At 37.0% G+C, this 24,970-nt stretch overlaps 1 non-coding gene and 1 pseudogene across 1 annotated transcript; both read right to left on the reverse strand.

Annotated features, from left to right (window-relative positions):
- Window positions 1-1,713: 1,713 nt before the first annotated feature.
- On the reverse strand, window positions 1,714-23,519 carry LOC133309629 (uncharacterized; annotated as a pseudogene).
- On the reverse strand, window positions 4,583-4,689 carry LOC133309630 (small nucleolar RNA R71). Its single transcript, XR_009751358.1, has one exon. It is a non-coding gene; the product is annotated as a small nucleolar RNA R71 (small nucleolar RNA).
- Window positions 23,520-24,970: the final 1,451 nt, after the last annotated feature.

Raw genomic sequence — 24,970 nt, forward strand, 5'->3', positions numbered from 1 at the left:
AAAAGCTCAGTACAAAAGTTTTGAAAATAATTCTTTAAGAACTTTACAGTTTTTCCGTTCCACAGATAGTTTAGCCCATGGCTACTACTTTAAAAATAATTATTCTAAATTGAAAATATCATCCGTTCCACAAATATTCGTTCCCATCTAAGCACATTTTGATGGCAAAATACCATATGTTCCCTCATCTGATGAGCAACTTTAGCACTAAAAGCACTTGTTTAATATCTTTTTGACAAAAACACAGTGGGGAACGGATAGTGACATAATCCTTTGAAAATATACCAAAAGGGGAACAGATTGGGAACATTAAATACACCTGCTCCACTCACTCAATCTCTCTGACCACTTTTCAGGAAACGTTGAAAAGGAGTTTCCATAAAGCATAAGCGGTGCAACAATCAAGCAAGAGGAGACGTGCGCAGCAGGGAATAAACGGTTCGTATTGGCTAAGAGGAAAGCAAGGCATGGGAAAGATCAGAAGGAAAGACAAATCTCAACAATAACTGTCCCATCCAGCCACTTGCGCCCCTCAAAGCACTGTTCACACCGCCTCTTTCATGCAGTCAAGAAAACAACTCCAAGGGAATTACACATTTTGCCATTCGCTCTTCTGCCTATAAATAGGACGTCCCAGCACGAAGAACATCATCGAGTTCATTAAGAAGAGATCACTTAGTTTATTTTATAGTTTTTCTTTTGTATATTTTGACATTTAGTTAAGTGACAACACTTTTTCTATATTCTATATCAACCACTTGAGACTCCTCACGAGCAACAACCATATTCTCCACTTTCCATTTTATTGTAACCTAATTTGTTTCCAATTAAATATAAGTGTTATTTCTTTCCTTTCTACTCGTTATCTCTGAACTGAATCTCGGGTCTATGGAATTTCAGTTTGGAATAATTCTGTTTAAAGTAGTAGCCATGGGCTAAACTATCTGTGGAACGGAAAAGCTGCAAAGTTCTTAAAGAATTATTTTCAAAACTTTTGTACTGAGCTTTTGTATTTCTCTGGATAAGTAAGCTATATTCATTGTTTATCAATGGAAATTAAACACATACTGAGAAAGGAACTTCCACAAGGAAGGGATTTCAGACAGCTTAACCAGAGGGGGAAGACAATCTTGTGGAAACAACACTGCTGGTTGCCTTAGGAATAAGGGACCACCTCGCTCATTTATAGGTTCTGTGCTAATTAACTGTTGGAGTCAAGGGAGCCATAAGAATATGGAAACTTGTGAGCCATTTAGTCCATGAGAGGAATCAGAGTTGGCAGTGAAGAGATTGGAACAAATACAAAAGTGTTAACTCTTGAGTAGAGAAAATAGCTATTTAAGAATGGAGTAGTGGATCCGTTCCTTGTGTTAAAACTGTTTTAAAAGCTTCCACACTGTTGTCTCTTAATTACTATTTTTCTTTGTTCAATCTTGTATCTATCAAATCTCTCATGAATATTGTTGTTCCTTCTCTCAACAAGAAGGATATCATACATAACGAAGCGAAGAACTGTTTGCTGTCAGATTGAACCTACTGTTCTTGAGGAAGACAGTAGGGAACGTTTGACCAAACAGGTCAATTACTAACTTTTCTTTTTATTTTTACTCTTTTTAAAATAGTTTAGGGCATTAATTAGAGTTCTATCCTCGTGGGAAGGATAATCTGGACACAAATAGTCCCATTTATTACTTGATGCGTGCACTTGCGCACTTAGGTTGAAGTTGAGAGAACAAATGTGTCTTCTCTTAATGAACTAGAACGTTCTTCATCATAATATATTTTCCAGCCAACAAGCTTTTGACCTAATAATGCCCAGTTCAGAGAATTAATGCAAAACCTGCATATCAGACATCACTTTGCCGCAGTGAAACATCCCCAGTCCAACAGATTCGTAAAGTCAGACAACAAAAAGATGGCTCGAGGAATCAGGAAGAAAGTGGAATCACATAAAGGATCGTGGGTTGAAAACTTGGAGAATGTCCTTTAGGGATATAGGACTACAGCCCAATCCATCCCTAGAGAAAAGCCTTTCAGACTGACTTACGGCGCTGAAGCCATGATCCCGGTAGAGGTCGGCGAGCCTTCCTGGAGGAAAGATCACGTGACCGCCCTGAGTAAACAAAGGCAATTTTATTTATTAAGAGGAGTACAAAACAATGGTTGACATACCAACCATACAAAGCAGGAAAGTAAACAAAATCAAACTATGCTTAGTGACCGCCCTGAGTATCGGTCCCTTTTTCAGTTGAAGGACCTGATTCAATCACATCTGCAGCGTTGGCATCCTGACCTACCATCCCAAGACCCACCACAGTAGCTCTAGGTACCACCCCTCCAGGAACCTCATAATCCACTGATGAACCCTTAGTTCATCATGGTTTTTAGCAGGAATTAGGATCAAATTGTGTGATTAAATGATGAAAAACAAGGTTAATGTCCTAAGATGTCCTCAATTACAAGTTCAAGAGCTTTATTGGAAATTTGTATGATTCTTGTAGGAAAAGCAAGCTTGAAAGACATCTGGAGAAGGAAGAAGATTCTGGAGCTCAAGAGGAGAAAAATTGCCTAAGTGTTGAGCGCTAAAACGTCCACACTGAGCGTTTTAGCGCCCTGTTACAGGAAGAGGCCAAAACTTGCTGGTGTTGAGCGCTAAAACGTCCACACTGAGCGTTTTAGCGCCCTGTTACAGAAAGAGGCCAAAACTTGCTGGTGATGAGCGCTAAAACATCCACACAGAGCGTTTTAGCGCACTGCTACACTAAGAAGATGGAAAATTGCTGTTCTTGGGTGCTAAAACGGCCTGCAATATGTGTTTTAGCGCCCTAAAGTGGAAAAAGATTCTGGTCTTCACCGCTAAAACGTCCAAATCAAACGTTTTAGCGTTGGAGTCAGTTAAAGTTAGTTGAGCATTCACCAAGTTTGGACGCTAAAACGGTCATTCCTTAACGTTTTAGCGTTGAAATCAGTTAAAAGCAGTTGAGCATACGTAAAGTATGGACGCTAAAACGACCACTTATGGACGTTTTAGCGCCCACATCAGTTTTCTGTTTTTAATTGTAACACTATATAAGGCAAAGCCTTGACACTTAGATGAGAATCTTTGGGGATCTGAACTCTCTCTCTCTCTCTTAAACTTAGTCTGAATTCTCTCTAAATTCTCTTAGTTTTTGTATTAGGATTTCCTTGTAATAGTTTGGAGATTGAAGACTTTCAACATGGAAATGAGGTTTGTTTCTTCTTCTCTTATTTATTCCTTAGTCATGTCTGAGTAGAGTCTTTGTAGTCTGAATGCAATGGAACTCCATGATAATATTATGTTGATTTGATTAATATGATGAAGTATTTTTCATGTGCTGATTTGAGATTTTCTGAGTTAATTATTTCTATCAAAGAAGTAGTATAGAACAGGGATGTTTATATGACTTTTGTATTTGATAATCTCAACATCAGAATTCTAGTACTCAAGGGATTGATGCTAGAGTTCTGATGTAATCTTAAAACCTTAGTATTTCATGCATGTATTAAGAAAGAAATCACCCAGGGATTGGGGTTTCTGATTAATGTTTCTATCAGGGTAGTAAGGGATTACATCTTGATGATAAGTAAAAGGTTGATTAACATCACATGGAAAGGAATTCATCATATGATCAATTTTTATATGGGTTATCATAGAGGAAAGTTGTTTTCTGACTACTTGTTGTTTTTATTAATTCCTAATCCATATTTACTTTGTGTCAATTTACTCAAAATCAATTTTCTGGTGACAAATTATTCATGATTTTTACAAACTCTTATTTGATTCAAATTAGTTTTCTATGGTATATTGGTGTTTGAACACAATTCCTCGTGGGAACGATCTTTACTCATCATTTTATTACTTGTACGACTAGTGCACTTGCTAAACGTCCAACAAGTTTTTGGCGCCGTTGCCGGGGAATTTGTTTTTCAACACTAACTGATACTATAGAATTCTAATATTGAATCCTTCTATTTTCAGTATTTTAGTTTATGTTAAATTTCTGGTCAATTTTGATTCTGGTACATGCGAGGTACACATGATCCAAATTTGTTGTTGTATGATCCAGAATTAGAAAGGACATTGAGGAAGCACAAAAGGGAAGCCAGGCAAAGGAGACAGTTGCAAGAAATTGGTGAATCAAGTACGGTTAATCAGGAAGAGATAATGGGAGAGAATCACAGACCACCACCACCACAGAGGACACTAGGAGAGTACATGACTCCTGCAGTGGTTCCTCCAATTGGGAGTGTTGTGCGCCCAACAGTGGAGCCCAACAACTTTGAATTGAAGCCTGCTGTGATACATTTGGTGAAGAAGGATCAGTTTGCTGGAACCAGTGCGGAGGACCCTTACTTGCACGTAGAGAACTTCCTATTGTTGAGTGATACTGTGAAGATAAACGGTGTCACAAGAGATGCAATTCTGTTGAGACTATTCACTCATTCACTGACGGATGATGCAAGGAGATGGCTGCAATCATTGCCACAAGGAAGTATAACAACTTGGGATGATTTGCAAACCAAGTTCTTGCAAAGGTTTTTCTCAGCATCCAAGAGGGCCAAGTTGAAGGATGAAATTACAAGCTTTAAGCAGAAAGAGTCAGAATCTATTTATGAGGCTTGGGAGAGATTCAAGACTTTGTTGAGGAAATGTCCACAGCATGGAATTGAGGCATGGCAACAAGCAGCAATCTTCCTGCAAGGAATGACCACTAACACTAGAACCTTGGTGCATGCCACTGCTGGTGGATCATTGACTACCAAGACCCCTCAAGAAGCCTTGGATAACTTTGAGTCATTAGCATCTCAAGAATTTGATAATGCTCCAGTGGCTGACCGAAGGACAGGAATTATCAGGTTGGATGGGTATGATGCTTTGTTGGCAAGGAATGATCAACTGATGCAGACACAGAGACAACAACAGCAACAATTAGATACCCTTAATAAGCAACTCTCTTCACAAAAGGTAGCTTCTGTGGAAACAAAGAGTGTATGTGCTATCTGTGGTAAGGGCCATGTGACAGAGGAGTGTGATTATGGGGGATCATCAGAACAAGCAGAGGTGAATGGAGTGTGGTATGATCAGAAGAATCAAAGGAACTACAACAATCAGGGAAAGAATATTTATATGCCACCATGGAAAAACAAGAATCAACACCCAGGATTCAGCTATAGTTCCAACCACCAATTGAATCCACCATTACATCCTCCACCACCACATATGAAGGAGCAGTCAAGTGATCCTGCTGCATGGGAGAAAGCGTTTGCTCAGTTATCTAAGACAACTCAGGATTATATTTAGGGTTCTACTTCATTCAGGGAAGAGACAACTGCATTCATGCAGGAGACCAGAACTTCTTTCAGAAATCAGGAAGCATCAATCAGAAATTTGGAGACCCAGATTGGTCAATTATCAAGACAGATATCAGAGAGACCACAAGGGAAATTTCCAAGTGATACACTGGTGAATCCTAAGGAGCATTGTAAAGCAATTATGACAAGAAGTAGATTGGTACTTCAACCAGGAAAAAAGAAGGTGGAAAATAAAAAGAATGAAGAAAAGGTTGTGGTTGAAGATGTAGTCTCTGATGATGAAGGAGAGAAAATGAGAAATGAGAAAAGTGAGAAGGAAGTAGTTGTTAGAGATGTTATAGTTGGAGTTGACAAAGAAGAGGAAGGGAAGGACAATAAGAATGAAGGAGAGGTAGAAGTTGGTAAAAATGCTTCCCCACAAAATATGATGAAGTAGGAAAAGAAGAAGATGGCTGACAAGAAAGAACAACCAGTTAGTTTATCTCTATATGCTAAAGTTCCCTACCCTCAGAGGTTGAAGAAAGAGATTCAGAAGCAGCACTTTGCAAGATTTCTGGATATCTTCAAAAATTTACAAATTAACATACCATTTTCTGAAGCACTGGAAAATATGCCTCACTATGCAAAATTCATGAAGGATCTTCTTACTAAGAAGAGGAAATTAACTGATGGTGAGACAGTGGCCCTAACAGCAGAGTGTAGTGCCCTAATCCAGAAGAAGCTTCCAACAAAAATGAAAGATCCAGGAAGCTTCAGTATCTCTATTGCTATAGGAGATGTGGAGGTGGGAAAGGCATTGTGTGATTTGGGAGCCAGTATAAACTTGATGTCGTTGACAGTATGTAGAGCTTTGGGAATTAACACTTTAAAGGAGACCAATCTTATTCTGCATCTTGTAGATAGATCTATCAAGAGGCCTGAAGGTGTGGTTGAAGATGTCTTGGTCAAGGTAGACAAGTTTATTTTTCCAGTGGATTTTGTGATTCTTGACATGGAGGAAGAGGATACAGAAAGTCCTTTATTGTTAGGAAGACCCTTTTTAGCAACTGCAAGATCTTTGATAGATGTTGAACAAGGAAAGTTGTTGCTAAGGGTGGATGAGGAAACAGTCACAATTGATGTATTTGAAACCATCAAGCATCCTGTTGATGTGGAGGATTATTTTAGATTGGATGTGATACAGGAGGTTGTGGAAGAAGTGAATAAAAAAGAAGAATTCCCAGTTGAGGAACAAAGATCAGAAGAAGAGGTAGGTACAGAGGATTACCAAGAAGAGCCAGAAGTGGAAGAGCTTGAGAAGAATATTGATAACATTCCAAAAGGAGCACCTAAGGTAGAACTTAAGGAATTACCTTCACATTTGAAGTATGTGTTCCTTGGGGATGATCAAACATATCTAGCAATCATTAATGCAATGTTGTCTGATGAGGAAGAAGGGAAGTTGATTAAGGTACTCAAGAAGAATAAAATGGCTATTGGATGGCAGTTTTCAGATCTCAAGGGTATTAATCCTTCCTTTTGCACCCACAAAATATTGATGGAAGAAGACGTCAAACCAGTAAGGCAACCACAGAGGAGACTCAACCCCACTATGAAGGAAGTAGTGAGGAAGGAGGTGGTGAAGTTGCTTGATGCTGGGATGATTTACCCAATTTCAGACAGTGCTTGGGTGAGTCCTGTGCAAACCGTGCCCAAGAAAGGGGGGATGACTGTGGTGAAAAATGAGAACAATGAGTTGATTCCCACAAGGACAATCACTGGCTGGAGAATGTGCATTGATTACCGGAGGCTGAATAAGGCAACCAGGAAGGATCATTTTCCACTTCCTTTCTTGGATCAGATGCTAGAGAGGTTGGCAGGACATGCTTTCTATTGCTTCTTGGACGGTTATTCAGGGTACAATTAGATAGCTGTGGCACCAGAGGATCAGGAGAAGACTGCTTTTACATGTCCATATGGAATATTCGCATACCGGAGGATGCCTTTCGGTTTATTCAATGCTCCTGCCACATTTCAAAGGTGCATGCTTTCCATTTTTTCTGATATGATAGAAGAATGCATTGAAATTTTTATGGATGATTTTTCTGTATTTGGTTCTGATTTTGATGTATGTCTAGGGAATTTAGATTCTGTTTTGAAAAGATATCAAGACTGTAATTTGGTTTTGAACTGGGATAAGTGCCACTTTATGGTGACAGAAGGTATAGTTCTTGGACACAAGGTGTCTAGGAATGGAATTGAGGTGGACAGGGCGAAAATTTATGTGATACATAAACTTCCTCCACCTGTAAATTTTAAGGGTGTGAGGAGTTTTCTTGGTCATGCAGGATTTTATAGGCGGTTCATAAAAGATTTTTCAAAAATTGCTAAGCCCTTATGCAAGTTATTAGTTAAGGATCAAGAATTCCTGTTTGATGATGAATGCTTGCATGCATTTCATGTTTTAAAAGAAAAGTTGACCACTGCACCTATCATGATGGCACCTGATTTTTCATTACCATTTGAATTAATGTGTGATGCCAGTGACTATGCCGTAGGAGTGGTATTGGGCCAAAGAGTGAATAAATTGTTGCATGTCATTTACTATGCCAGTAAGATCTTAAATGATGCACAAAAGAATTATGCTACTACAGAAAAAGAATTACTGGCTATTGTGTATGCATTTGACAAATTCAGGCCATATCTGTTAGGATCAAAAGTTATTGTTTACACTGACCATGCAGCTTTAAAGTATTTGTTGAGCAAGCAGGATGCTAAACCCAGATTGCTCCGCTGGTTGTTACTGTTGCAAGAGTTTGAGGTAGAAATCAAGGACAAAAAGGGAGTTGAAAATTTGGTGGCTGATCACTTATCCAGGATTACAGAAAAAGAGCTTCAAGAAGGGCCAGAAGTAGTGATCAGAGAAGAGTTTCCTGATGAACATGTTTTGGCAATATGTGCTGTAACAGAGATGGTTGGGGATAAAGTCTTATCTATCAGTACACCACCATGGTTTGCTGATTTTGCCAAAAATAAAGCTGCTGGATTGATGCCTAAGGATTTAACATGGCAACAGAGGAAGAAATTTCTGCATGATGTTAAGAGGTATATTTGGGATGAGCCATATCTTTTCTATAGATGTTCAGATAGTGTGATCCGACGGTGTATTCCAGAGGAAGAACAGAATGATGTGTTGTGGCATTGTCATGGTTCTGCATATGGTGGACATTTTGCAGGTGAGAGAACTGCAGCAAAAGTTTTGATGAGTGGCTTCTACTGGCCCACTTTATACAAGGATGCAAAGAAGTTTGTGGAGGCATGTGACAACTGTCAGAGAACTGAGAATATTTCTAGGTGACATAAAATGCTGTTGAACAATATCCAGGAAGTGGAGATCTTTGATGTTTGGGGTATGGATTTTATAGGACCTTTCCCTTCTTCCTACTCTAACAAGTATATATTGGTGGCAGTTGATTATGTTTCCAAATGGGTTGAGGCTATAGCTACACCAACCAATGATTCCAGGGTGGTGATTGCTTTTCTGAGAAAGAATATATTTTCAAGATTTGGAGTCCCTAGAGCTATCATTAGTGATGGGGGCACTCATTTTGATAATGGGATGGTGGAGTATGCCTTGGCTAAGTATGGAGTGAGGCACAAAATAAGCACTCCATATCACCCACGGACTTGTGGTCAGGTTGAGATTTCCAACAGGGAATTGAAGAGAATATTGGAGAAGACTGTTGGGAATGCTAGGACCCAGTGGTCCAAGAAACTTGATGACACCTTATGGGCACACAAGACCGCTTTCAAAACTCCTATTGGGATGTCTCCATTTCAGTTGCTGTTTGGAAAAGCAAGACATTTGCCAGTTGGATTGGAGCACAAGGCTTTGTGGGCTGTGAGATATCTGAATTTTGATTCCAAAGCAGCGGGACAGAAAAGATTATTACAACTGGATGAATTGGATGAGTTTCGTTTGTCTGCTTATGAAAGTGCCAGTTTGTATAAGGAAAAGACAAAGCTATGGCATGATAGGAAGATCACACCTAGAGACTTCAAGGTGGGGGATCAAGTACTTCTGTTCAATTCCAGGTTGAAGCTGTTCCCAGGGAAGTTAAAGTCTAGATGGTCTGGACCGTTTGTGGTAAAGGATATGAAACCATATGGGGCTGTAGGAATCAGTTCTTTGGATTCGGACAGAAGTTTTACAGTCAATGGTCAACGATTGAAGTTATATGTTGGAAGTGCTGTGGATAGGCAACTACTGACAGTTGCTCTATTAGAGGTAAAATAGATCATAACTGTCAGGCTCGTGACGTTAAACAAGCGCTGAGTGGGAGGCAACCCACTGTACTAGGTATGTAATTCCATGCTCATACCATATCCATAAGAGGAAGAAGAAAAGGGGAAATGTAAGATCATTAAATACATCAGGCAACAAATGAATAAAATCAGTGGCAAATATAACACCAGCAGCAAAAGCCTTAATTATAAAGAAAATACCTTCTCAGGGATTAGAGCAGGTATAATTTTACTAAGGAATGAGATACAAACACCAATTGGACTACAAATTAGTATTGATACAAAAGCTGCTATTTTGTATCTAAGAGATTTGGCTTTATCTCGAACATCATCTTTCGGGTCACATGTGGAATCACCAACAACTAATTAAGGTTGGGAGTACAAGGAACCAGAAGATAGAAAAAGTTAACAGTTGTATGTTTCTCTTAAACCAGGCCAGGTGATAGGGTACGAGGAAGATTGAAAGATTAACGAAAATGAGAAAAAGAATGATCTACATATTGTGTCAAGGTAGGTCCTAAAATCAGGATTAATAGGAGATTTCGAGGTACATTTACATTGATGACAACGAGTCGCTATAGGTTTATTTATTTATTAATTACTTGAATAACAATGTGTTGTAAAATGTCGACATGATACTGTAGCATATGATAAAAAAATGGGTTTAGATATAAAAGTCCACTCTTGAAAGGGAAAATTATGTACATTTTTCGAAAGATGATTTGAAGCATGCTAAGAAACGTAAGAAAGAAATTAACAAAAAGAATAGAATTCATGGTCAACAATTTTAATTTCTGTTCCGGATGGCCCACTTCTAGGCGGACCAACGATTTGGGTCCAAACCCCTTTTTCCTCTCCTACATCATCCCTGCTTACTTACCGCTACCAACCCTCCACCCATCCTGTTCCCTGGGCGACTACGCCCCTAGCAGTGCATAAAGCCACAAATCCAGTGAATGGAAAATCTCCCTATGGTTGCACATTTAAGCAAGGTGATGTAAGATCATTAAATGCATCAGGCATCACATGAATAAAACCGGTGGCCAATATAACACCCATTGCACTACAAATTAGTATTGATACTAAAGCAGCTATTTTGTATCTAAGAGCTTTGGCTTTATCTCATTTAACAGGAAAAATATACAAATTAAATAATTTTTCACTTACACCGAACCAATCACAAAAATCTCAGTACAATGTTTGTATATGTGTGTGTGTGTGTGTGCGTCAGCGCGTGTGCGTATGTGTGCGTGAGCGTGCGCGTATGCGTGTGTGATATAGGTTAACCCAAATTTTCATAAGGAGATATAATTTACGCTTTGTTTGTTTGTGTGTGTCAGTGCTTAGGCAGTGATATAGTTTAACCCAAAATTTTCTTCAGGAGATATTAGATGCAAGTGAACAACCACTTATATATCTTAATGATATATACTATATAGTACCTGAGTTATGCAACTTCCAAGATCCATCTCCACAAAGAAATAGAGAAAAGTCAAAGCAGCCACCAAGGGCTTTATTATCTTTGGATTCTCTGAGGCTCCCAAAGAAATTCCTATTATGACGGAATGAACTACAATTCCCAGCTCCATCACCCATAATTCAATCAAAACCCTCCATCACAATCAATAACAATTCCAAATTAAAAAAATTATTATCAAAAAACAACTCTCGGTTCAAGTGGTACAGAGCTTTCAAGTTTAAAAATTCAAAAGTTATAAATTTAATATAAGAAGAAAATCTATCTTGAATACTATATTTAAAAATTAAAAAAAATTAAAAACACTACTTGTGATATGACCCGACGAAGAAGAAGCTTTGAGGACTCAGAATGAACATTTCCATGTGCATGACCATGTGTTCTATGTGTGTGAACATGCACACGCCCTGGTCCCTTCTCCAAATCCATATTCTTAACTTGGGTACCATTAAAATCTTATTTCTGAAAACAAGCAGTGGCATAAGTATAAACCATAAGGGCACCCATAGCAGTGCATAAGCCCCACAAATCCAGTGAATGGAAAATCTCCCCTTGGTTGTGCATTTAAACAAGGTGATGTAAGATCATTAAATGCATCAGGCAACACATGAATAAAATCAGTGGCCAATATAACACCAGCAGCAAAAGCCTTAATTATAAAGAAAATACCTTCTCAGGGATTAGAGCAGGTATAATTTTTACAAGGAATGGGATACAAAAACCAATTGCACTACAAATTAGTATTGATACTAAAGTTGCTATTTTGCATCTAAGTGCTTTGGCTTTATCTCATTTAATGGAAAAAATATACAAATTAAATAATTTTTCACTTACATCGAACCAATCTCAAAAATCTCAGTACAAAGTCATTTTACCCAATGTGTGTATATGCGTGTGTGTGCATGCGCGCGCGTGCGTATGTGTGCGTGAGCGTACGCGTGTGTGATATGGTTTAACCCAAATTTTCATAAGGAGATATAATTTGCTATTTGTTTGTGTGTGTGTGTGTGTGAGTCAGTGCTTAGGCAGTGATATAGTTTAACCCAAAATTTTCTTCAGCAGATATTAGATGCAAGTGAACAACCACTTATATATCTTAATGATATATATTATATAGTACCTGAGTTATGCAACATCCAAGACCCAACTCCTCAAAAAAATGGTGAAAAGTCAAAGCAGCCACCAAATGCTTTATTATCTTTGGATTCTCAGAAGCTCCCAAAGAAATTCCTATTATGACGGAATGAACCACAATTCCCAGCTCCAACACCCATAATGCAATCAAAACCCTCAATCAATCTCAATAACAATTCAAAATTAAAAAAATTATCATCAACAAAAATAACTCTCGGTTCAAGTGGTAAGGAGCTTTCGAGTTTAAAAATTCAAAAATTATAAATTTAAGATAAGAAGAAAATCCATCTTGAATACTATATTTAAAAATTAAAAAAATTAGATATACTACATGTGCTATGACCCGATGACGAAGAAGCTTCGAGGACTCAGAAGGAACATTTCCATGTGCATGACCATGTGTTGTATGTGTGTGAACATGCACATGCCCTGGTTCCTTCTCCAAATCCCCAGTGTCAACTTGGGTACCCTTAAAATGGTATTTCTGAAATTAAGCAGTGGCATAAGTATCATCGACCATAACGGCACCCAATGAAGCACAGACACTTCAAAATCCCTGATGTGTCGTGTCCGACACTTCCCGACACTCACCGACACTGCAATACATGAATGTGTAGAAATTTAACTTTTTTTAAAATTAATGTGTTAGAGTATCGTCTCGTGTCGTATTCCTTGTCCCGTGTCGGTGTCGATGCAACATAAAAGCCACCCATAGCATTGCATATAGCCTCAAATCCAGTGAATGGAAAATTTCCCCATGGTTGCAAAATTAAACAAGGTGATGTAATATAATTAAATGCATCAGGCAACACATGAATAAAACCAGTGGCAAATATAACACCCGCAGCAAAAGCCTTAACTATAAAGAAAATACTCATCTCAAGGCTTAGAGCAGGTATAATTTTACTAAGGAATGAGATACAAACACCAATTGGACTACAAATTAGTATTGATACAAAAGCTGCTATTTTGTATCTAAGAGATTTGGCTTTATCTCGAACATCATCTTTCGGGTCACATGTGGAATCACCAACAACTAATTAAGGTTGGGATAACAAGGAACCAGAAGATAGAAAAAGTTAACAGTTGTATGTTTCTCTTAAACCAGGCCAGGTGATAGGGTACGAGGAAGATTGAAAGATTGACGAAAATGAGAAAAATAATGATCTACTTATTGTGTCAAGGTAGGTCCTAAAATCAGGATTAATAGGAGATTTCGAGGTACATTTACATTGATGACAACGAGTCGCTATAGATTTATTTATTTATTAATTACTTGAATAACAATGTGTTGTAAAATGTCGACATGATACTGTAGCATATGATAAAAAAATGGGTTTAGATATAAAAGTCCACTCTTGAAAGGGAAAATTATGTACATTTTTCGAAAGATGATTTGAAGCATGCTAAGAAACGAAAGAAAGAAATTAACAAAAAGAATAGAATTCATGGTCAACAATTTTAATTTCTTTTCCGGATGGCCCACTTCTAGGCGGACCAACGATTTGGGTCCAAACCCCATTTTCCTCTCCTACGACATCCCTGCTTACTTACCGCTACCAACCCTCCACCCATCCTGTTCCCTGGGCGACTACGCCCCTAGCAGTGCATAAAGCCACAAATCCAGTGAATGGAAAATCTCCCTATGGTTGCACATTTAAGCAAGGTGATGTAAGATCATTAAATGCATCAGGCATCACATGAATAAAACCGGTAGCCAATATCACACCCATTGCACTACAAATTAGTATTGATACTAAAGCAGCTATTTTGTATCTAAGAGCTTTGGCTTTATCTCATTTAACGGGAAAAATATACAAATTAAATAATTTTTCACTTACACCGAACCAATCACAAAAATCTCAGTACAATGTTTGTATATGTGTGTGTGTGTGTGTGCGTGAGCGCGTGTGCGTATGGGTGCGTGAGCGTGCGCGTATGCGTGTGTGATATAGGTTAACCCAAATTTTCATAAGGAGATATAATTTACGCTTTGTTTGTTTCTGTGTGTCAGTGCTTAGGCAGTGATATAGTTTAACCCAAAATTTTCTTCAGGAGATATTAGATGCAAGTGAACAACCACTTATATATCTTAATGATATATACTATATAGTACCTGAGTTATGCAACTTCCAAGATCCATCTCCTCAAAGAAATAGAGAAAAGTCAAAGCAGCGACCAAGGGCTTTATTATCTTTGGATTCTTTTAGGCTCCCAAAGAAATTCCTATTATGACGGAATGAACTACAATTCCCAGCTCCATCACCCATAATGCAATCAAAACCCTCCATCACAATCAATAACAATTCCAAATTAAAAAAATTATTATCAAAAAACAACTCTCGGTTCAAGTGGTACAGAGCTTTCGAGTTTAAAAATTCAAAAGTTATAAATTTAATAGAAGAAGAAAATCCATCTTGAATACTATATTTAAAAATTTAAAAAATTAAAAACACTACTTGTGATATCATCCGACGAAGAAGAAGCTTTGAGGACTCAGAATGAATATTTCCATGTGCATGACCATGTGTTCTACGTGTGTGAACATGCACATGCCCCGGTCCCTTCTCTAAATCCCTATTCTTAACTTGAGTACCATTAAAATCTTATTTCTGAAAACAAGCAGTGGTATAAGTATAAACCATAAGGGCACCCATAGCAGTGCATAAGCCCCACAAATCCAGTGAATGGAAAATCTCCCCTTGGTTGTGCATTTAAACAAGGTGATGTAAGATCATTAAATGCATCAGGCAACACATGAATAAAATCAGTGGCCAATATAACACCAGCAGCAAAAGCCTTAATTATAAAGAAAATACCTTCTCAGAGATTAGAGCAGGTATAATTTTTACAAGGAATGGGATACAAACACCAATTGCACAACAAATTAGTATTGATACTAAAGTTGCTATTTTGCATCTAAGTGCTTTGGATTTAACTCATTAAACGGAAAAAATATACAAATTAAATAATTTTTCACTTACACCGAACCAATCTCAAAAATCTAAGTACAAAGTCATTTTACCCAATGTGTGTATATGTGTGTGTGTGCATGCGCGCGCGTGCGTATGTGTGCGTGAGCGTACGTGTGTGTGATATAGTTTAACCCAAATTTTCATAAGGAGATATAATTTTCCATTTGTTTGTGTGTGTGTGTGAGTCAGTGCTTAGGCACTGATATAGTTTAACCCAAAATTTTCTTCAGCAGATATTAGATGCAAGTGAACAACCACTTATATATCTTAATGATATATATTATATAGTACCTGAGTTATGCAACTTCCAAGACACACCTCCTCAAAGAAATGGTGAAAAGTCAAAGCAGCCACCAAAGGCTTTATTATCTTTGGATTCTCTGAAGCTCCCAAAGAAATTCCTATTATGACGGAATGAACCACAATTCCCAGCTCCAACACCCATAATGCAATCAAAACCCTCTATCAATCTCAATAACAATTCAAAATTAAAAAATTATCATCAACAAAAATAACTCTCGGTTCAAGTGGTCAGGAGCTTTCGAGTTTAAAAATTCAAAAATTATAAATTTAGGATAAGAAGAAAATCCATCTTGAATACTATATCTAAAAATTAAAAAAATTAAATATACTACATGTACTATGACCCGATGACGAAGAAGCTCCGAGGACTCAGAAGGAACATTTCCATGTGCATGACCATGTGTTGTATGTGTGTGAACATGCACATGCCCTGGTTCCTACTCCAAATCCCCAGTGTCAACTTGGGTACCCTTAAAATGGTTTTTCTGAAATTAAGCAGTGGCATAAGTATCATCGACCATAACGGAACCCAATGAAGCACAGACACTTCAAAATCCCTGATGTGTCGTGTCTGACACTTCCCGACACTGCAATACAGGAACGTGTCGAAATTTAACATTTTTTAAAATTAATGTGATAGAGTATCGTGTCGTGTCGTTTTCCTTGTCCCGTGTCGGTGCAACATAGACGCCACCCATAGCATTGCATATAGCCTCAAATCCAGTGAATGGAAAATCTCCCCATGGTTGCACAATTAAACAAGGTTATGTAAGATCATTAAATGCTTCAGGCAACACATGAATAAAACCAGTGGCCAATATAACACCCGCAGCAAAAGCCTTAATTATAAAGCAAATACTCATCTCAAGGCTTAGAGCAGGTATAATTTTACAAAGAATGAGATACTATCACCAATTGGACTACAAATTTGTATTGTTACAAAAATCTGCTATTTTGTATCTAAGAGATTTGGCTTTATCTCGAACATCATCTCCTGGGTCACAGGTGTAATCACCAACAACTAATTAAGGTTGGGAGTACAAGGAACCCAAAGATAGAAAAAGTCAACAGTTGTATGTTTCTCTTAAACCAGGCAAGGTGATAGGGTACGAGGAAGATTGAAAGTTTAACGAAAAAGAGAAAAAGAATGATCTATATATTGTGTCAAGGTAGGTCCTAAAATCAGGATTAATAGGAGATTTCGAGGTACATTTACATTGATGACAACGAGTCTCTATAGATTTATTTATTTATTAATTACTTGAATAACAATGTGTTGTAAAATGTCGACATGATACTGTAGCATATGATAAAAAATTGGGTTTAGATATAAAATTCCACTCTTGAAAGGGAAAAATATGTACATTTTTCGAAAGTTGATTTGAAACATGCTAAGAAATGTAAGAAAGAAATTAACAAAAAGAATAAAATTCATGGTCAACAATTTTAGTTTCTGTTTCGGATGGCCCACTTCTAGGCGGTCCAACGATTTGGGTCCAAACCCCATTTTCCTCTCCTACGACATCCCTGCTTACTTACCGCTACCAACCCTCCACCCATCCTGTTCCCTGGGCGACTACGCCCCTAGCAGTGCTTAAAGCCACAAATCTAGTGAATGGAAAATCTCCCCATGGTTGCGCATTTATACAAGGTGATGTAAGATCTTTAAATGCATCAGGCAACACATGAATAGAACCGGTGGCCAATATAACACCAGCAGCAAAAGCCTTAATTATAAAGAAAATACCTTCTCAGATATTAGAGCAGGTATAATTTTTACAAGGAATGGGATACAAACACCAATTGCACTACAAATTAGTATTGATATTAAAGTTGCTATTTTGCATCTAAGTGCTTTGGATTTATCTCATTTAACAGAAAAAATATACAAATTAAATAATTTTTCACTTACACTGAACTAATCACAAAAATCTTAGTACAATGTCATTTTACCCAATGTGTGTATATATGTGTGTGTGTGTGTGTGTGTGTGTGTGTGCGTGCGCGCGTGTGTGTGTGTGTGCGTGAGCCTGCGCGTACACGTGCGTGATATAGTTTAACCCAAATTTTCATAAGGAGATATAATTTACCCTTTGTTTGTGTGTGTGTGTGTGTGTCAGTGCTTTCATTCTAAAGAAACACACGCAACGAAAGCTTTAATTCTAAAGAAAATACCCTTCTTAGGGCTTAAAGCAGGTATAATTTTACCAAGGAATGGGATACAAACACCAATTGCACTACAAATTAGTATTGATACTAAAGATGCTATTTTATATCTAAGAGCTTTGGATTTATCTCATCTATCTCATTTAACGAAAAAAATATACAAATTAAAGAATTTTTCACTTACATTGAACCGATCACAAAAATCTTAGTATAAAGTCATTACATGTGTGTGTCTGAGCGCGCGCGCGCTCGCATGTGTGCGGGAGCGTGCGCGATAGTTTAACCCAAATTTTCATAAGGAGATATAACTTGCCCTTTATGTGTGTGTGTCAGTGCATAGGCAGTGATATAGTTTAACCCAAAATTTTCATTAGGAGATATTAGATGCAAGTGAACAACAACTTATATATCTTAATGATATATACTAGGTAATAGGTGAGTTATGCAACTTCCAAGTCCCATCCACTCAAAGAATTGGTGAAATGTCAAAGCAACCACCAAGAGTTGTATTGTCTTTGGATTCTCTGAGGTTCCCAAAGAAATTCCTATTGCGACAGAATCAACCATAATTCCTATAACACCTCACATTTCTAAATCTTAAATTAATATATTAAATGAGAATTAAAGGGAAGGATTAGTGAAAACCCTGAAAATTAGGCCAAAATACAAAGGAATGGTAAAACGGTAATTAGCAAACACGCAACCCTAAGAAGATAAAAATTGAGTAAAAGGTCTTAGATGATAAAAATAACCCTGGAAATGGGTTCAGAACAAAAAATTGAGTGGTTAGGCAAGTTTCAGAAAATTCAACGAATAGTATTTTTACCGGGTAAAAATACCGCGATACAGTTGCACCGTAAAGCGTGCCGATTGAGTTTTGAGCTCTAAGTTTTAAATATGAGTTATAAATGGTTTATAGAACTAGGGAAAATGATTTCTGATAAAATTTGATGGAAATAAGTAAGTTTGGGAAAGCGTGCCAATGGCGCGCGCAACAGCTTAAAACAACATTTTCTCCGAACGACCGGAAAACTCAGGATTCATCTGATCAAGGGTAATTAAAGGACAATGGTTAATGTTAAAAAATAGAGTTTTTAAATAGGTAGTGAATTCATGGACTTTTAGTGGAATCAGAGGGAAATTCAAATAAGTTTGAAACGCATGAGGTGGCGGTGGGTCCTACCCCACTTAAGTAGGGCATGCCACATATGCATAACCCCATTTGTCATCATCATCTCTCTCCTCTCTCCCATTGAAACCCGCGGCCAACCCCCCTCCCCCATGGAAATACACCAAGCTTTCATCTTCCTTGCTAAATCAATCAAAACCTAACCAAATTCGTTGATTTTTGTGTTGAAATTCATTGGAAATTGCCTTCTAAAGCCAGTGGTGGTACTCCTAAGCCTTGAAAGCCACTAGTTTGTGAGATATTCTTCCCCTAAGGCCGCGGCTCACTTGGCAAGATTTGTGTTCATGGAGCTTCGAGGTGCTCCAATGCTGGAGTATGTTTCGGAGGAGCCTTGTGCCAAGCTTTTGAGTAAGTTTCCTTGCATTTAAACGGTTGAATCATGTGATTGAATTTATGAACCCTAAAGAGGTCTTAGTTGATTGATGTGTTTAGAGAGTTCAAATGGAAAATGTTTGTACATGAATGGGTCTTAGAATGATGTGTATTAGCTATAAATGCAATAAAAATTATTGGTTAAAAATATGGAATTTTAACTTACGAAAATTGATGGTGTCATGACTTTGAGTTTTGAAAATGTGTTAGGAATAAATTGGTGAGTTGTTGTATGATTGTGTGATGTTATAATAGGAATGTTTGAGATGTGGAATAATGAAATTGGATTGAAAATCTCTTGGGAATTGCCTTGGTGTAATTCGGCCTTGTAGGGGAAAAGTGAGGGAATTGTGTTGAAAAAACTATTTGGATTATATGTTGTGTAATAAAATGGTAAATAGATGGGTTGTGTGGTGGTTGGAAGGTTGGAGAATCAATGAAAAATAATAAATGGTGTTGAGAGTCATAAAGGATCCTAGAGTGAAATATTAAGCAAAATGGCGTTTAAAAGACGTAAAATGAAAAACGGCAATTGATATGGCCTTTTGGCAACCTAAGAATGCCTAAGAAAATGAGAAAGAAAATTTAGGAAAATAAATCTCAAATTTACACATGTTTGGCCGAACCTACAAGGGTGTAGGGGAGATTTTTGACGTTTTTCGCATTTTGATAGAATTACCGTGTACTGACGATACGTACATGGTTATTGTAGGTTGCCGTACGTTGATTTGAACCCTGAACTGTGAGTCGGTGGATTGCCCTTGGTCCTGGATCAAGTGGGATTGAGGTAAGTGATTAGAATCATGCTTGTATAACTGATAACTTGCATGTATTCGTGTGAATTTTGAATAATTGGGAATGTCCTCTGTTTAGGCATTTCTGTTGAGTAACGAGCTTGGATAATATACTGCTTGGAGCTAAGTGAGAGGCTTATTAACGTAACCTCTTGGTACTGGGGCTTGATCCCCTTGTGTGTTCCACCATGCCTGTTGAGAGTGATGGTAGGAAATGTATGTAAGTAATGTAGAATAACATGATCATGCATTTAGTATGTGTGTTGGTACATAGAACGTACCGAGTCTCTGGCCAGTAGACAGTTTGCCTTCGGGCGTTACGGACTTCCACTGGATAGTTCTCCATGAGGGAGTTCCAGTTGACCTAGGGTTGTGGTGTGTGATTCGGATAGGAGCACACTAGGAAGTCTCGGGTGTATATGGATGAAGGGTACCTTGGTTGGATGTTCTTGGAACACGCCTTGGATGAGACCCGTAGGCTTATATGCCGAGCCATTAGGCAGGACGTTGCGTGGTATTGGTAGCTACCATTCCAGCTTCGGCATATTTTATATTCCTACGATCCCTAGTTTCTCTAAATCCCTTGCTTTATCCCGTTTTTCAAGATGTTGTTTTATATTATTTATATGCATCGAAGTGAACCATTGGGCGGAGTTTTCTCCAGAACCTTTGGATTATTGAGATATATTCGTATATCTCACCCCGTCTTTGGGGCTTTATTTTAGGAGGTAGCAGTGGCACAGGAGCGGCGGGCAAGAAGCCCGTAGGATGAGTGTTGGAGGACATTTTTAGATTCTGCATTTTGATGGCCATTGAGCCTAAGCTAGACTTAGGACATGAACATTCCATATGTATGTAGGAGGAGATTCATAGTCATATTTGTTCATGTCATTTTGCTTCAGTCTAGTGTACATGTCATTTTAAGCTTTATGTTTCAAGTTGTAATTTAAAGTTATGAATTTGTAAGTTGTAATATGTAATTGAGATGATGAAATTGTACACGGATACTTGATGTAATATGATGGAAGGGCCTTAAGCCTATTTTAGGTTTTGGAGTATGTTTATGTTTAGAAAATGCATGTAAATGGACCTTGGTGATTGAAATAAGTTAAAGATTACCAAAGTGAGTAATATGGTATGAATTGTGTAATAACTATAAACTGAGTTGGGTTGCAAATTCCCCAAGGCATTGTTGGTCCTTGTGTGCGCAACCCATTGGTTATTAGGTACATTTGAGGTATTGAAAGCATTTGCAAACTTGGGGATTGTTGTAAAAACAAAGTAAACTCTAGCGAATTTTCGGTAAAATTGGTAGAATTTAGGAAAACTTTGAGAGAGCATATCTCCCTCCACAGAGGTCCGATAGGGACGTGCCATATGCCGTTTTGAAGCTTGGGATGTCCTATATCTTGTGGTAAAATGTGAGAGAATTATAGGTTGACAACCGGCCTGGATAAGGCAGAGAGTGCAGACTGCCCAATTGCTCACTGCACTTGTGGCAGTTCTGGACCGATTTTGGGAAATTTATTCCCGCTTCTTTTCTTAGTCAAATTAAGTGTATGATATATAAAATTGAAGGTTGAAGCGTCTATATATTTTTATAAAAATTTGAGAGCAATTGGTTGAGTGAATTTTCTGCAGTAATTCGTGGAGTGAGGGATGTTTTGAGCTGTTTTGGGGTTGTTTGGCAGTTTTGCTTGTCCAACTTCAAACGGAGATATCCGGAGCAAACGTGTTCTAAATAAAGCGTGTGATAGTTTCCTAGAAACGTAATGGGGTTTAGATAAACATATCAAAAGATGAGATATTTTAGAATGCGGTTTGTCTGCAGGAAAGTAATGACCGAACCATGTTCGGAAGGGTAGAAAAAGTAAAAGGGAGAATTATGCTAAGTGGGTTTATGGGAACCCCTGAGTGACTTGTAGTAAGTAAAATAGGTTATAAAATTTGTTTAAATAAGTATTCCGCAAAGAGTTTACATTACAGTCACAACTTTTATTTATTACGCCTTTTATTGTTTTAAATGTCCGCGTAATAAATGGAAAAAGTTTACTCGCATTTATATAAATGAACTGATGTGATTGTAATTGCGCTTAATATCATAATTAATGTTAACAATACCGGTGTACAACGAGATGTTACAATTCCCAGCTGCAACACCTATAATACAAAAAAAACCCTCAATCACAATCAATAAAGATTCAAAATTAAAAAAGTTATCATCAACAAAACAACTCTCGGTTCAAGTGGTAAAGAGCTTTCGAGTTTAGAAATTAAAAAATTATCAATTTAAGATAAGAAGAAAATCCAACTTGAATAATATTTTTAAAAATTAAAAAATTAAATATAGTACCTGTGATATGAGCCGATGACGAAGAAGCTGTGAGGACTCAGAAGGAACATTTCCATGTGCATGACCATGTGTTGTATGTGTGTGAACATGCACATGCCCTAGTTCCTTCTCCAAATCCAAGTGTCAACTTGGGTACCCTTAAAATGGTATTTTTGAAAATAAGCAGTGACATAAGTATGGACCATAAGGGCACCCATAGCAGTGCATATAGACCCACATCCAGTGAATGGCAAATCTGCCCATGGTTGCGCATTTAAACAAGGTGATGTAAGATCATTAATTCCATCAGGCAACACATGAATAAAACCTGTAGCCAATATAACACCCGCAACAAAAGCCTTAATTATAAAGAATATATCCTTAACAAGGCTTAGAGCAGGTATAATTTTACTAAGGAATGAGATACAAACACCATTTGCACTACAAATTAGTATTGATACTAAAGCTGCTATTTTGTATCTAAGAGCTTTGGCTTTATCTCGAACATCATCTCTTGGGTCACATGTATAATCACCAACAACTAGTTAAAGTTGGGAGTACAAGGAACCCAAAGATAGAAAAAGTCAAGAGTTGTATGTTTCTCTTAAACCAGGCCAGGTGATAGGATACGAGGTTGCTTGAAAGTGTACAAAAAAGAGAAAAAAGATGATATATATTGGGTCATGATTGGTCCTCAAAATCAGGATTAATAGGAGATTTCGAGGTACATTTACATTGATGACAATGAGTCGCTACGATTTTATTTATTAATTACTTAATTGAATAACAATGTGTTGTAAAATGTCGACATGATACTGAAGCATATGATAAAAAAATGGGTCTAGATATAAATGTCCACACTTGAAAGGGAATAATATATACATTTTTCGAAAGTTGATTTGAAGCGTGCTAAGAAATATAAGAAAGAAATTTACAAAATGAATAGAATTCATGGTCAACGATGTCAGTTTTTGTTCTGGATGGCCCACTTCTAGTCGACCCAAAGATTTGGACCCAAACCCCTTTTTCCTCTCCTACGTCAGCCTTGTTGACTGACCGCTACCAACCCTCCACCCATCCTGTTCCCTGGGCGACTACGCCCTAGCAGTGCATATAGCCACAAATCCAGTGAATGGAAAATCTCCCCATGATTGTGCATTTAAACAAGGTGATGTAAGATCATTAAATGCATCTGGCAACACATGAATAAAACCAGTGGCCAATATAACACCCGCAACAAAAGCCTTAATTATAAAGAAAATACCCTTCTCAGGGCTTAGAGCATGTATAATTTTAACAAGGAATGGGATACAAACACCAATAGCACTACAAATTCGTATTGATACTAAGGGTGTATTCGATTAGGATTTTCAAAAAAAAATTGAGATAAAAAAATCCTACAGATTTTAAAAGACATTTTAGAATTGGAAAGACTTTAAAGACTTTTTTAAAAGACTTTCTTTACAATCAAGATTTCATAAGATTGGATTTTAAAGGATTTTAATAGAATTTATAAGATTTTAAAGGAAAATACAGATTTATAAGATTTTAAAAAACCATATGAATTTTTAACAAACATTCAAAATTACAAGAGTCAATACAAAAGGGAAAGGTTATACTTACAGCCTATTTTTGTTTACAACATTTTACAATCATATCTTAACCATTGATTTCCGTCAATCAACGGTTATCATTCATTGCAAATTTAAATATTAATTAATGAGTTTGATTTGTGAAAATAATAACCATTGATTGACGGAAATCAACGATTAAGATATGGTTGTAAACAAAAATAGATTGTAAGTATAATCTTCCCCATAAAAAAAATAACAAAGAAATGCAATGAAATTAATAAAAAAAAGTAAACCTAATATAATTTTCTCAATCAGTAAAACATAATATAATTTTTAACAAACATTCAGAATTACTAAACAATAGCTTTTCACATATCTAATGAGTTGAAAAATATCTTCTTCATTTGGTATCAAAGCTATGCATATATGATTATAAGACCCAAATTTTTTTAATTATAAAAATAATTCTAAATTTGCATATAAAACCTAAAGTTCATGATAAAATTTTGTTTGGAATTTTTTCTATTGATCTTGAAAACCTTAGGGTTTTTGAAATTTTCTAACCAAATGAATCTGAAATTTTGGGTTTAATTACATGAAAGTTTAGAAAATTTCTCAAAAAATTTTCAATCGATACATTGAAACCTTAAATTGCTTTGGGGCTTTTGAGAAACAAGCTTTTAGTTATCTATTGACACAAAAATTGTTTGAAATCGTTACCTATAGTGAAGAAATTTCGTTCATGAATGTATTGTTACGAAATATAGGGTTCATATCATGAAAGTTTCAATCTTTCTTTAAATTGATAGTTTCGTTGATGTAAAACGAAAATTGGTTTGAGGGTTTAAGTTCCCCTGTTATTTTTCAACCATTTTATGTTGTTTTTAATACAAAAATCACACATTTTATGCCAAGAAAAATCACGACCCATAGCTTGAAAAATCATTCTTTAAACTTTCAAAATTTCTAAAAAGTGGCTAAAAATATGTTATATTAAAATCTCGTTGGTTTGTTGTTTCTGGGTTGTTTTGTGATG

Source organism: Gastrolobium bilobum, unplaced genomic scaffold (assembly GCF_033153095.1).
Source record: "Gastrolobium bilobum isolate Gb01-03AN ecotype WA unplaced genomic scaffold, APGP_CSIRO_Gbil_v1 utg43837, whole genome shotgun sequence".
Classification (NCBI taxonomy): Eukaryota; Viridiplantae; Streptophyta; class Magnoliopsida; order Fabales; family Fabaceae; genus Gastrolobium; species Gastrolobium bilobum.